Source organism: Gopherus flavomarginatus, chromosome 4 (assembly GCF_025201925.1).
Source record: "Gopherus flavomarginatus isolate rGopFla2 chromosome 4, rGopFla2.mat.asm, whole genome shotgun sequence".
NCBI classification, from domain to species: Eukaryota; Metazoa; Chordata; order Testudines; family Testudinidae; genus Gopherus; species Gopherus flavomarginatus.
In genome coordinates this window covers 141873593-141888380 of record NC_066620.1, presented here as the reverse complement: position 1 = coordinate 141888380, position 14788 = coordinate 141873593, and positions in this window count along the sequence as shown.

Genomic DNA, 14788 nt, shown 5'->3' with positions numbered 1-14788 from the left:
GTGCCCACTGGGGCAGCGTGAGCACCTCTGCTACTTCATGCCAGTTTGCACAGGTATAAAGCGCGTAGTGACCCTCACTCTGTTCAATTCCTTCTTACTGCCTGTGACAGTTGTTGTAGCATATGTTCTTGCCTTTGAAAGCCTTTCCCTGTTTGTGTATATAGTACCCATTTGTTGTTTTGTGTCTTTTAGATTAGTGTAATAGATTAGATTGGTTAGCTATTAAGATTGTACAGGAACCAGAGAAGTCACAATCTTAATAGCTAACCAATCTAATCTATTACACTAATCTAAAAGACACAAAACAACAATGGGTACTATATACACAAACAGGGAAAGTTGTCTGAGCAACTAGGGGAATCCCTGGCTGGCTGTTACTACAAACCCCTCCTACTTACATGACTCCTGAGCCCTGCACTTCTGTCTGCTCCAGGTTCCTCCTTTCCCATCTGCTCCTGGTTTCTCTCCTAGGCTTCTGTCTACTCCCAATTCCTGCTGTTCTGCCCTTCTCCAGGTCTCTGCTCCTCCACCTTACCTCTGACGCTGTCTCTGGCTCTGACCTTTGGCTTGGTACCTGACACTGTCTTTGGTTTTGACCCTTGGCTCTGACCACTAGGGCCAACTCTGGATCTGACCACTAGGCACAACTGCCCATGACTCTGTTATCACAGTAGCATACTTAACTACACATTTTGACACAACTGTTTGTGTTTGCCGAGGAGACTCCTAGGAATGGAGCAGACAGACAGTGCATAGTATGCGAATAATTTAGTGCCCTGGCAAAATTTGTGAGTACTGTAACCCATTCCTGGAGGGAACCTTAAACTGTGCACTAGTTCTAAACTTGAGCTAAATGAGATGCTCAGATGGTGAGATCATTGCACATTTCTCCCAGTTTAACAGAATGTCTGACTCTCACTGCATAAGCATACAGCTGCTTCAGTGTAGTATGAACTTAGAATATGTACTGTACAATCTACAAGCAGCAACTCAGTGGAGATAGTACAAACTACTGAACAAGTTTGGCATACATTTCATTTTTAAGGTGAAATGTGCCATATTTTTAAGCAGTATTTTCCATTCTATTGATTTCATTGGGAAGGTTATTGAAAAACTGATAGCAAAATATGGCCTATTATTTTTTCAGTGTCTTATGGATGTTAGATGTATTTCCAGAAAGTGACACTTGTAGAGCCTTGTACACACAGTCAGAATGTTCCACAATGTAGCGGATTTCACAGGAAACCTTATTGCCAGCACGTACAACACATTGGGTCCAGTGGGGTCAGGATTTCACCCAAGGTGTGCTCAAAGCATTAGATGTCATAGGGTCAATACATTATAGTTCACCTTTAGTTGTCACAAACTACATCACACTATCTTATGTGCAATCTTTTCCCAAAGTGATTAGGAGAAATTAGTGAAATTAAATTTCAGGCATAATATAAAAACTCCCAATTAGGGTGAATGACAAAGTTTTCATTATTCATTTCATGTATATACATACATACATATGCACGCATGCAATGTGCTGCAAGAACTGGTTGAGGCTTTAAAGACATGAGCAGTTACTGCATGCTGTGAGATAAATGTTAAGGTGAGTCAATTTTTAGGTGAATAAACTGATCTTTATTTAGAAAGCAGCTCTCTGAAAATTAGTAACTTCCTTTTATTTTTCTACTCCCAAAAGCAATACATTTGCCATTGTATTCTGTTTGATCTTAACTGGAGGAAAGTCATAGTTTGCAATGTGCTAGAGAATTTATGAAGCTCAGATTGGTCTATCACTTAACTTACTGTGCTGCCAGCTATTTGTCTAATACTCACATTTTAAAATAAATGTTATTTTTTCAGTATAACATTTTCTTGAGCACTCTGGTTCTTCTGTAGCAATACATTTAGTTTCTCCAGAAAGCACTCAGAGTACTGAATACTGTGAGTGTGTTGACTAATTCTCAGTTTTCTAGACCCTCAGGCTATTCAAATGACCTCTTTGGTGAGATTTACCCACAAGAAGTGAGAAAACAGGAGATTGTGACTCACATAGGAAACAAACTTTTCCAAATCAAGATGAGAGGTTTTTTTTGCAAATGATACATGTTTATGGCCAGAGGCACTGGAAAGTGATTTGCCACCTTGGTATAAACAAGCTACCGTGTCTTATGGTCTGAGACACAGTGACAATTTAAAAACCGCAACTTCTCTTTGTTTAAGCAAGCCATAATGGTTTTGTTGTTGGGGATTTGATTGGAAATGAGAAATCTGTCCTAGTATGAGTCTGAAAGTCTGAGGACCATCCTACAGAACTCATCCTTGATGAAATCCAGGAAGGGATTAATGATTTTAGATGTACAAAAATTTGAAAGTGTGCTTTTAATAAATAAATACTAAAATACTCCTATTTTTGGAATAAACTACTGAATTCTAGTGGAAAGAGACCCTATATGAAAGACTTTGTCTGACTCCCTCATGGTATATCCCTCAGTTAACTGGCCTGGACTCTTTCTGATGATGGGCCAAATTCTGGTCCCTACTGTTGCCCCTTGACATCACTCTGGCAGGTAAAGAGGCTGCAGTGAGTCCTGGGGAACTCCCCAACCACAGGGATGATTAAGGCTGATGTAGGCAGTCCTATGCGACCCTTCTGTGCAGCCTCCAGTGTAGGGGCATGCAAGGGGTGAAGCGGAGGAGGGACATTGTGGATCAGGACTGGGAGAATGTGGGTTGACCTTCACAGTGTTATGATTATCCTGGGCTGAAGACTATATGCAGCATGCAATGCTGTCATACATTAGAACAGCCCCTGAGATGGCTCTAAATTACACTGGAGCACATGATGGCCCATAGAGTAGCCAGAATAAAGAATGTATAAAAGTGGCACAGAGTCACTCTATTGTTTATTGTCTTTAATGGCCCAGTGTCCCATTCCTTCTAAAACTTTTAGATTTAGGACTCTAGTAAACCTCTTAGATTTAGTACTGTGCTGGAAAGGATGGAGAGCTGGTGTATTATGAAGAAAGTTACTGAAGACATTGAACCAGATTCTCACCTGGGATCAATGAAGCTAGACTGATATGAAGCAGTTGAGGAGCTGGCCCCCCATGCCTGCAAAGGCTTCCAAGTTTCACAGAGGAAAGTGCTCACAGGCTGTCCTTGCTATGCCTTTGGAAAAGTTGGGTACCACATGATCCCAGTAGCACAAGCTATTGTGCAGGGAAGGGGGGGAAAGGAGTCCAGGAAAGCTGGCTGTATTTTAAAAAAGCCTTATTGAGGGCGCAGGAACAAACCATCCCAATGTGCAGAAAGAATAGCAAATATGGCAGCTTGGCTTAACTGTGAAATCTTCAGTGAGCTTAAACACAAAAAAGAAGCTTACAAGAAATGGAAACTTGGACAGATGACTAGGGAAGAGTATAAAAATATTGCTCGAGCATGCAGGGGTGTAATCAGGAAGGCCAAAACACAACCGGAGTTGCAGCTAGCAAGGGATGTGAAGGGTAACAAGAAGGGTTTCTACAGGTATGTTAGCAACAAGAAAAAGGCCAGGGAAAGTGTGTGACCCTTAATGAATGGGGGAAGCAACCTAGTGACAGATGATGTGGAAAAAGCTGAAGTACTAAATGCTTTTTTTTGCCTCATCTTCACAGACAAGATCAGCTCCCACACTGCTGTCCTGGGCAACATAGTATGGGGAGGAGCCCTCAGTGGTGAAAGAACAGGTTAAGGACTATTTAGCAAAGCTGGACATGCACAAGTCCATGGGTCCAGATCTAATGCATCCAACGGTGCTGAAGGAATTGGCTGATGTGATTGCAGAGCCATTGGCCATTATCTCTGAAAACTCATGGTGATTGGAGGAGGTCCTGGACGACTGGAAAAAGGCAAATATCATGCCCATCTTTAAAAAAGGGAAGAAGGCAAACCCGAGGAACTACAGACTGGTCAGCCTCACCTCAGTTCCTGGAAAAATCATGGAGCAGATCCTCAAGGAAACCATTTTAAAGCACTTAGAGGAGAGGAAGGTGATCAGGAACAGTCAACATGGATTCACCAAGGGCAACTCATGCCTGGCCAACCTGATTGCTTTCTATGATGAGATAACTGGCTCTGTGGATATGGGGAAAGCAGTGGACGTGATATATCTTGACTTTAGCAAAGCTTTTGATACAGTCTCCCACAGTATTCTTGCCAGCAAGTTAAAGTATGGATTGGATGAATGGACTATAAGGTGGATAGAAAGCTGGCTAGATTGTCGGTAGTGATCAACAGCTCAATGTCTAGTTGGCAGCCGGTATCAAGCGGAGTGCCCCTGGGCTTGGTCCTGGGGCCAGTTTTATTCAACATGTTTATTAATGATTTGGATGATGGATGGATGGTACCATCAGCAAGTTCGCAGATGACACTAAGCTTGGGGGAGAGGTTGATATGCTGGAGGGTAGGAATAGGGTCCAGAATGACCTAGACAAATTGGATGATCGGGCCAAAAGAAATCTGATGAGTTTCAACAAGGACAAGTGCAGAGTCCTGCCCTTAGGATGGAAGAATCCCATGCACTGCTACAGGCTGGGGACTGACTGTCTAAGCAGCAGTTCTGAAGAAAAGGATCTGGGGATTACAGTAATGAGAAGCTGGATATGAGTCAGGAGCGTGCCCTTGTTGCCAAGAAGGCTAATGGCATATGGGGCTTCATTAGTAGGAGCATTTCCAGCAGATCGAGGGAAGTGATTATTCCCTTCTATTCAGCACTGGTGAGGCCACATCTGGAGTATTGTGTCCAGTTTTGGGCCTCCCACTACAGAAAGGAGTGAACAAATTGGAGAGAGTCCAGCAGAGGGCAACAAAAATGATCAAGGGGCTGGGGTACATGACTTAGGAGGAGAGGCTGAGGGAACTGGGCTTGTTTAGTCTGCAGAAGAGAAGAGTGAGGTGGGATTTGATAGCAGCCTTCAACTACCTGAAGGAGGGTTCCAAAGAGGATGTAGCTCAGTTGTTCTCAGTGGTGGTAGATGACAGAACAAGAAGCAATGATCTCAAGTTGCAGTGGGGGACATGTAGGCTGGATATTAGGAAACATTATTTCACTAGGAGGGTGGTGAAGCATTGGAATGGGGTACTTAGGGAGGTGGTGGAATCTCCGTCCTTAGAGGTTTTTAAGGCCCGGCTTGACAAAGCCCTGGCTGGGATGATTTAGTTGGTGTTGATCCTGCTTTGACCTGGGGATTGGACTAGATGACCTCCTGAGGTCTCTTCCAACCTTAAACTTCTATGATTCTATGAAGAGGTTCTCACTCCACTTAGCCATGTCTCTTCAGGGGCACTGAGCACTGCTGGCTCAGCACTGCTTATTAATAGCCTCACCCCCATGCACTTTGGGAAAGCAGGCAGCTCTATAATGGCTGCCTCTTTGTGGGAGTACTGGAGGGGTGTGAATAGGCACCTACTTCCCACAGTGCACCTACATGCTGCATCCCTAATTTGACCTGTAGTGTCTACTACATTTAGTTCAAGATTATTATACAGCAAGAAAAGAGTTAAATGCAATTTGCTCTAAACACAGCAGTACAAAAGGATATTACTCCTACGTATACCAAACTTTCAAATGCCTGTCATATTTTCTTGAATGAAAGCCCTATTGGTTATTTTTCATTATAAGAAAAATTCTTTTCAGGAGAATCAAAATCAACAAAGAGATTACAGATAGCAGTTCCAACACTGTGCATATTATACAGAACAAGCACAATAAATAAAGCTCTGTATTTAAGCAAATTGTGGAAAACTTATTGAAACAGACCTCTTATATATATTTTAGAATGAACATACCGTAGTGCTCCTAAAAGGCATTAGATAGATTGTAATGGAAAATCCTGTATTTATACCTAGAATGGCTGCAGCAGGGAGCCTGCCATATTATTTACTAGTACTACAATACTGCCCAATCTCCAAGTGAGATTAGGGCCCCATTATTCTACATGCACATAGTAAAAGAGTCTAACACAGTTTACAACGTAACTAAATAAGACAGAGGGTGTGAGAAAGGAAACGTTAACCCATTTTTTAAGATAGGGAACTGAAATACAGAGACGTATTATTTGCCCAGGGTCACTGTGGCAGACAAAATTTTAATTTACATCTCCTGAGTGTCAATCCAGTGCCATAACCACAAAACACATTCTCTCACACATGGTCTAAGACACACAACTTCAAATAACAGACATTTTAAAGAAGCTGAGTTTCTTGATTTCCTCATTAGTATTGAATTCTCTTCAAGGGTAAAATTCATCCTCTGCAGAGGCCAGCATACAGCCTAGGCACCACAAAATGTAATACTCCACCTCTTTCTTTTCTGGGGGGTCAACTGGATTTTGTATTTCTAACACCTCTTTGTCTTGTTGCACATCTTAAATGCTGAGAAGGAAACTGCCATTTTTACCTAGCAAATGGAGTGTTATGTATAAGAGACATGTCCCATCTTTATCAGAAAGCTGCTTTTATGTTTTTTAATGTAGTTTGAATATGGTGAACATTTCTACTTACAAACATAATCAGATAAATTCATCAGGGAATCTAAATTAGCGTAAGTTACACTCACTCCTGGCTCCTCTTAAGTTATACTCACTGATGTGTAACTTTAATATGTAGATGTGTTTAAAAATACTTAAAATCAATGTATATAGTGAAAATGAAAACCATAGTATAAATGCAATAGGAAAACATTCAGCTATAAAATTCATATGCATGAAGTACATCTGAACCCTAAGGCTCTCATGACAACTTTGGAAGTTTTCTCACTATTGTACATCAACTACCCCTCTCAATTTTCTCTAGCCAAAATTGATCGGGAACTACACCAGTGGTTCCCAACCTTTTCTCTGCCACTGCACACCTTGATACCTTTAATTATTTTGAGGCACACCACCATATTGACTCCAAATGAACTCATGAATATTCATAAGCCAATCCAGAACGAAGCTAGTAGAGTTGAAATCAAAACCATGGCGGTGAATGTTAGATTGTGATCTTTTGTTCCAGAATTAACATTTTCAACAGTGAAAGCTAACATTAAAGCTAAATGAGATCTCTAGACAAAAGCATGCTCAGGAGAGAAAAGGACATGCACTGGAGAATAATATTTTGGGATGGCACGCAATTAATAATTAATCATTTCTTCTCATTCCCAAATAGTCTTCCCAAGTGTGTGCAACTTTCTCTGCTGTTTTTAAATGCAATATAATTAATTAAGTTCCACTCAGAGTATTGCCAACCTCAAGAAATAAAAAAATAGATGAGTCAGACCCCAACAAATCAGGAGATTGGCCCCCCAAATGTGGAGATTATATTGTTTTTTCCAATTTGTCTATGATTGGTGAACTGCCTCTGCCCAACCCCAGAGAGAGACAGTGTTAGTGCTGCTGACAAATGTATTGGGTACGAGGATTTTGGACGCTGCTTCAGGAGTGCTCACCCTCAAATCTGTCAGTTCCCTGCCCAGCAATGAATTCTGGCCCCCAACCTCCAAATCAATCCTGTGCCTCCAGTCTCCAAATCAATTCTTCTGCCCCTGCACCCTGGCCAGGGGCACCATTTCAGATTTTGATAAGGGGGGAAGGGGGCAACTTTAACTGTGATTCCAGGGGCTACTTAGGTACCTGAAAACTCTAGTTTTTTGCAGATATTAACTTGGAAATTAGCTGACAGGAGCACTATATGTAATTCCTATCCTAAGAAAGAAAAAATATACAACCCCCAATTAATGCCATATTTTAAATTTATATGTACATTTAAAACAATCAGGAGATAATACAGCAAGATATTCCCAATCCCAAGACTTGAGGTGTCAGATCTGGAGCCTTAATGCAGATATAAAGAACAAATCGTGTCAAACTAATCTGATAGCATTCTTTGATAGGATAATGAGCCTTGTGGATAAGGGAGAAGCGGTGGATGTGATATACCTAGACTTTAGTAAGGCATTTGATACGGTCTCGCATGATATTCTTATAGATAAACTAGGAAAGTACAATTTAGATGGGGCTACTATAAGGTGGGTGCATAACTGGCTGGATAACCGTACTCAGAGAGTAGTTATTAATGGCTCCCAATCCTGCTGGAAAGGTATAACAAGTGGGGTTCCGCAGGGGTCTGTTTTGGGACCGGCTCTGTTCAATATCTTCATCAACGATTTAGATGTTGGCATAGAAAGTACGCTTATTAAGTTTGCGGACGATACCAAACTGGGAGGGATTGCAACTGCTTTGGAGGACAGGGTCAAAATTCAAAATGATCTGGACAAATTGGAGAAATGGTCTGAGGTAAACAGGATGAAGTTCAATAAAGATAAATGCAAAGTGCTCCACTTAGGAAGGAACAATCAGTTTCACACATACAGAATGGGAAGAGACTGTCTAGGAAGGAGTATGGCAGAAAGAGATCTAGGGGTCATAGTAGACCACAAGCTTAATACGAGTCAACAGTGTGATACTGTTGCAAAAAAAGCAAACGTGATTCTGGGATGCATTAACAGGTGTGTTATAAACAAGACACGAGAAGTCATTCTTCCGCTTTACTCTGCGCTGGTTAGGCCTCAACTGGAGTATTGTGTCCAGTTCTGGGCACCGCATTTCAAGAAGGATGTGGAGAAATTGGAGAGGGTCCAGAGAAGAGCAACAAGAATGATTAAAGGTCTTGAGAACATGACCTATGAAGGAAGGCTGAAGGAATTGGGTTTATTTAGTTTGGAAAAGAGAAGACTGAGAGGGGACATGATAGCAGTTTTCAGGTATCTAAAAGGGTGTCATCAGGAGGAGGGAGAAAACTTGTTCACCTTAGCCTCCAATGATAGAACAAGAAGCAATGGGCTTAAACTGCAGCAAGGGAGATTTAGGCTGGACATTAGGAAAAAGTTCCTAACTGTCAGGGTAGTTAAACACTGAAATAGATTGCCTAGGGAAGTTGTGGAATCTCCATCTCTGGAGATATTTAAGAGTAGGTTAGATAAATGTCTATTAGGGATGGTCTAGACAGTATTTGGTCCTGCCATGAGGGCAGGGGACTGGACTCGATGACCTCTCGAGGTCCCTTCCAGTCCTAGAGTCTATGAGTCTATATCAGAAACACAAGTTTGATACTTTATAGAGATAAATAAAAATAAAATCTGCTTACCTCTGCAACTGTTGTTTTTTAAATGTCTTATGTTCCAAATTGTCAAGATAAGAGACAGTTAATTTGTTCCAGGGCACCAAAGACTACATACCTGAGACTGGAGAGTGCGGTGATTGTTACCAAGACGACATGGGGAAACTGACCCAGACACACACAGTACCTGATGTCACCGCTTGACTCCCCAGGAACGTTTCTCTGAGTGCCCCTAGGAAACTCTGGACAACCCAAGTCTCCTAGGGGGCCATGGGCTGTCCCTACATGGCATGGAGCACAGCCAAATGGAAGGCAGAAATCTGCCCGCCCTCAGGCCTCTGCCCTCCCTAAATGGCACTCCTGCCCCAGCCTCCATCAGTTCCGTCCTCATCCTCCACCAGTCCAGCCCTCACCTCATACCAGTTCTTCCCCCCTCATACCCCACCAATTCTGTCCCTCCATTTCCCCGACTTCACACTCAGCCCTTCCCACCTCTGCTTCTTCTGAGGTTCTTTGCCCCTCCCAACCTTGGGGGGCTGCGGCAGAGTTCCTGCTCCCCTTCCAGATGCCTCTCCCCACCCCCAGCTGGCTGCTGCAGGAGGGATAGGGAGGGGCAGAGGAGCCCACCCATTACTCACAGGAGTGGAGTGGGGAAGAGAGAGAGATTGAGCTCCAATTGATTGCTCTGCCCTTGGAGGAGGTGGGGCAGTGAGGCAGATGGCCAATCAGAAGGCAGCTTTCCCCCTTCAAAACCCCTCCCCTACCCTGCATGTGGTTTTTAAAAAATTCCATGGCCCACCTGTTTGGGCCTGAAAGCACACCAGTGTGGCATGGCATACTGGTTGGGAGACACTGAATGACACCACTGTTTGCTTGGATCACTGGGCTCCATAATAGGAGCCAGGCATTGAGATCACAGACCCCAGATTTACCTGTAACTTCATTGTTATAATGCAGCATAATCCAGTGGGGCTAAAAAGTGGAAAAAATGTAAAAGAATATGACTTACCTATATCATAACTATTTTTCTTCAAGATATGGGTGCAGACAGCATGCCACTCAGGTGTGTGCACACCCAGCACACCAAAGCCAGAGAATTTTGCCTAGCAGTACATGTGAGGGAACTCATGACCTTTCCCTTATAGCACCTCCCATGGCTATATAAGGGCAGTGCCACCCCATACCCAACCCGCTTCAGTTCCTTCATACCAAAACTTCAGGCTGGAGACTCCACTGCAGAGGGGACAGAGTGTGGGTCATGGAATACGTCTGCACTCACATCTCAAAGAACAACCGTTATGATACAGGTGAGAAACTGTCTTTTCTTCTTTGAGTGGTTGCATTCAGGGGACTCACATTCGGTTTCCATAAGAAGTGGGGCTTGGAGTCTATCTAAATAGTGATTGCAGAAGTGCCTTCCCAAAGTCTGTATCCAATCTCAGTGTCAGGGTGATGGCATAATGTGCAGCAAGAATATGTGCAGAAGACCATGTCACAGCCCTACAAATGTCCATGACTGAGATATTGCTAAAAAATGCAATCAATTTTGCTTGGCACCTCATTGAATGAGTCCATAATGAGTGCAGAGAAGTTATCTGACATTCTTCAGAAGCAGTGGTCATACCTGGAAATGAACTGTGCAGAGATGGTTGACCTTCATCCAATCAACACAGGAGACAGAGTTGAGGTGAAGACACAGATGGTTTAGTCCTTTCTAGGTAGAATGCTAAGCATAGCCTTACTTCTAACATACATAGATGCTGCTCCTCCACACCTGATGTAGCTTGGGAAAAATACAGGTAAGTAAATAACCTGTGTAAGGTGAAAATGAGACACCACTTTAGATAAAAATTTCCAGTGTGGTTGCAATGACATCTGGTCTTTGAAAAATCGAGTATACAGAGGGTTGATATTAAGGCTTGCAATTTGTTGACTTATCTTGCAGATGTTATAACCACCAAGAAAGCTGTTTTATGGGAGAGAAGAGAACATGAACATGTTGTTATTAACTCAAAAGTCAGACGAATGAGTGCCACCAACACTATATTAAGATCCCAGAACCCCATTGCCTTCACTGGTAGAAACAGGCAGATAATACCCTTCAGAAAACTCACTATAATACGATTTCAGAATACCAGCTTTTCCTGCATGCACAGATAGAAAGCTGAGCCTGTGGTCAAGTGAACCTTTGGGGAGTTAAGAGCTAGGACTGAAGCAAATAGTCCAAAATATCCTGAATCTGAGCTGACATGGGCTGAATTTGCTTCAACTTTGCCCAAATAAAAAAACATCTTCACTTAGCCAAGTAGGCAGACCTTGTAGATGGTCTTCTGTATTACTAAGCAGAATTTCCCTAATTGCTTCTCAGCATTGCCTCTCCTCCTCATCTAGCCATGCAAAATCCATGCAGTAAGTGCAGACTGCCCAATGTCGAATGAACAGCCTGGCCGTGATGTTGAGTTAATAGGTTGGGCAGAACCAGGCAAGACTTGGGAGGTCAGGCTGATAGGGTAAGAAGGCTAGAAAACCAATATTGCCTTGGCCAGGCTGGTGCCATCAGAATCAATTTGGTATAGTCCAATTTGAGAACAACATGATGGATCAGAAGGATAGAGGGGAAGGCATACATCCGGTCCACTCTCCAGTTCAGATGGAAAGCATCAGTTAGAGATCCTGGGTTGAGCCATGCCCAGGAACAGAACTGACAACATTTCCTGTTGCTCTTCGTTGCGAATGTGTTGATTGAAGGCATGCCCCATTCTCTGAAAATGGACCTCAGCACACTGTTTTTTAGGCACCACTCGTGATTGTCCAAGGAAGTCCTGCTGAGTTGGTCAGCTACATAGTTATGGGGGCCTGGAAAGTGAGCCACCATGGGTATGACGTTTCCCTTGATGCAAAAGAGCCAGAACTTTATTGCCTCCTGACAAAGCTGGATGGAAAGATCTCCTCCCTGCTAGTTCACACAATACATTGTCCGTGAATATGTGGCTCCCTGGAGCTGATTCTGAAAGGCCCAACAGGCATTGTATATTGCTCAAAGTTCCAGTACAAAGATGTGACAGGAGGCCTCCTGCTATGTCCACAAACCCTGAATCTTAACAATTCCAAATGTGCTCCACAACCTATTACTCTGATCAGTGGAGAGTGGGTAAAAGTGACCCCACTGGTGACACATGTTGCTGTCCACCATTGTAGTGAGTCCTGTATCTCTGGGGCACTTGGACAAAGGTGTCCAATGACTGGCAACTTGGGCAATGAACCAATCTCAACCACAACTGAAGAATGTGAAGACGCAACCTCGCATGCTGTACTGCATAAGGGCATGTGGCCATATGGCTCTGTAACTTCAGGCATACACAGACCTTGATCAAAGAATGTGATTGGAGATCCAGATAAAGGCACTGAATTGTCAAAAATTGTTCATATAGGAGAAAGGCCATCAACTTTGGAGAGACTAGTATGGCCGCAATGAATTTGATTTTTTTGAGTTGGAATCAGAGTTGATTTTCCCTTGTTCAGGATCAGACCAAGCAGGATCAAAAAGGTCCAAGGTGAAATGGACATAACGGAGGACCTGTTCCTTGGTTGCGCCCATCACCAGCCAATTGTCCAACCATGGGAAGACATGAACCCCACTCTTTTTGGAGAAGGCCACCACTACAATCATGTATTTGGTACAGATACATGGGGCTGAAGATAGGCCAAAAGGAAGAACCATATACTGGCAGTATTGGTCGGTGACAAAGAATTTCAGGAACTTCCTCTGGCCTGGGAAGATCCCCACATGGAAATAAGTATCTTAGAGCAGCAAACCAGGCATTGTGATTCAGTGCATGAAGAATAATAGTCAGAGTAAGATGGGTAAAAACTGAGTGGCATAATCTGATCCCACAGTGCTTAAAACTCTCCATAGTAATAGCCTCCCAAGTCCTGCAGGAGCAGGACAACCTGTCCCAGAATAGAAAGGATAGGGATGTGATGTTCCCAATTAGAGTACTTGCTCTCAGGACTCAAGTCGAATAGGCTGTCTAGTTGAAGATGGCAGAGAGCAGGCCAGACAGTGCATGTTTTGTGGGAAATCTTGCTGCCTCATATGGAAGGGGGACTAATGGAAATATTGCTGAGAGTAATATTTCTGCTGCTGTTGTTGTTGGCTCCCAAAGTGATGTCTCCTTACATAAGAACATAAGAATGGCCATACGGGTCAGACCAAAGGTCCATCTAGCCCAGTACCATGTCTTCCGACAGTGGCCAATGCCAGGTGCCCCAGAGGGCATGAACAGAACAGGGAATCATCAAGCAATCCATCCCCTGTCACCCATTCCCAGCTTCTGGCAAACAAAGGCTATGGATACCATCCCTGCCCATCCTGGCTAATAGCTATTGATGGACCTATTCTCCATGACTTTATCTAGTTCTTTTTTGAACCCTGCTGTAGTCTTGGCCTTCAGAACATCCTCTGGCAAAGAGTTCTACAGGTTGACTGTGAGTTGTGTGAAGAAATACTTCCTTTTGTTTGTTTTAAACTGGCTGCCTATTAATTTCATTTGGTGGCCCCTAGTTCTTGTTTTATGAGAAGGAGTAAATAACACTTCCTCATTTACTTTCCCCACACCAGTCAAGATTCTACAGACACCATCATATTCCCCCTTTGTCATCTCTTTTCCAAGCTGAAAAGTCCCAGTCTTATTAATCACTCCTCATATGGCAGTTGTTCCATACCCCTAATCATTTTTGTTGCCCTTTTCTGAACCTTTTCCAATTCGAATATATCTTTTTTGAGATGGGACGTCCACATCTACATGGAGTATTCAAGATGTGGGTGTACCATGGATTGCTAAAGAGGCAATATGATATTTTCTGTCTTATTATCTATCCCTTTCTTAATGATTCTCAACATTCTATTTGCTATTTTGACTGCCACTGCACACTGAGTGGATGTTTTCAGAGAACTAGCCACAATGACTCCAAGATCTCTTTCTTGAGTGGTAACAGCTAATTTAGACCCCATCATTTTATATGGATAGTTGGGATTATGTTTTCCAGTATGCATCACTTTGCATTTATCAACATTGAATTTCATCTGCCATTTTGTTGCCCAGTCACCCAGTTTTGTGAGATCCTTTTGTAGCTCTTCATAGTCTGCTTGGGACTTAACTATCTTGAATAGTTTTGTATCATCTGCAAATTTTGCCACCTCACAGTTTAACTCTTTTTTCCAGATCATTTATGAATATGTTGAATAAGACTGGTCCCAGTACGGACCACTGGGAGACACAACTATTTACCTCTCTCCATTCTGAAAATTGATCATTTATTCCTACCCTTTGTTTCCTATCTTTTAACTGGTTATCAACCCATGAGAGAACCTTCCCTCTTATCTCATGACAGTTTATTTTGCTTAAGACCCTTTGGTGAGGGACTTTGTCAAAGGCTTTCTGAAAATCTAAATTCACTGTATCCACTAGATCCCCCTTGTCCACATTCTTGTTGACCCCCTCAGAGAATTCTAATAGATTGCTGAGGCATGATTTCCCTTTACAAAAACCATATTGTCTCTTCCCCAACAAATTATGTTCATCCATGTGTCTAACAATTTTGTTCTTTACTATAGTTTCAACCAGTTTCCAGATACTGAAGTCAGGCTAATCCG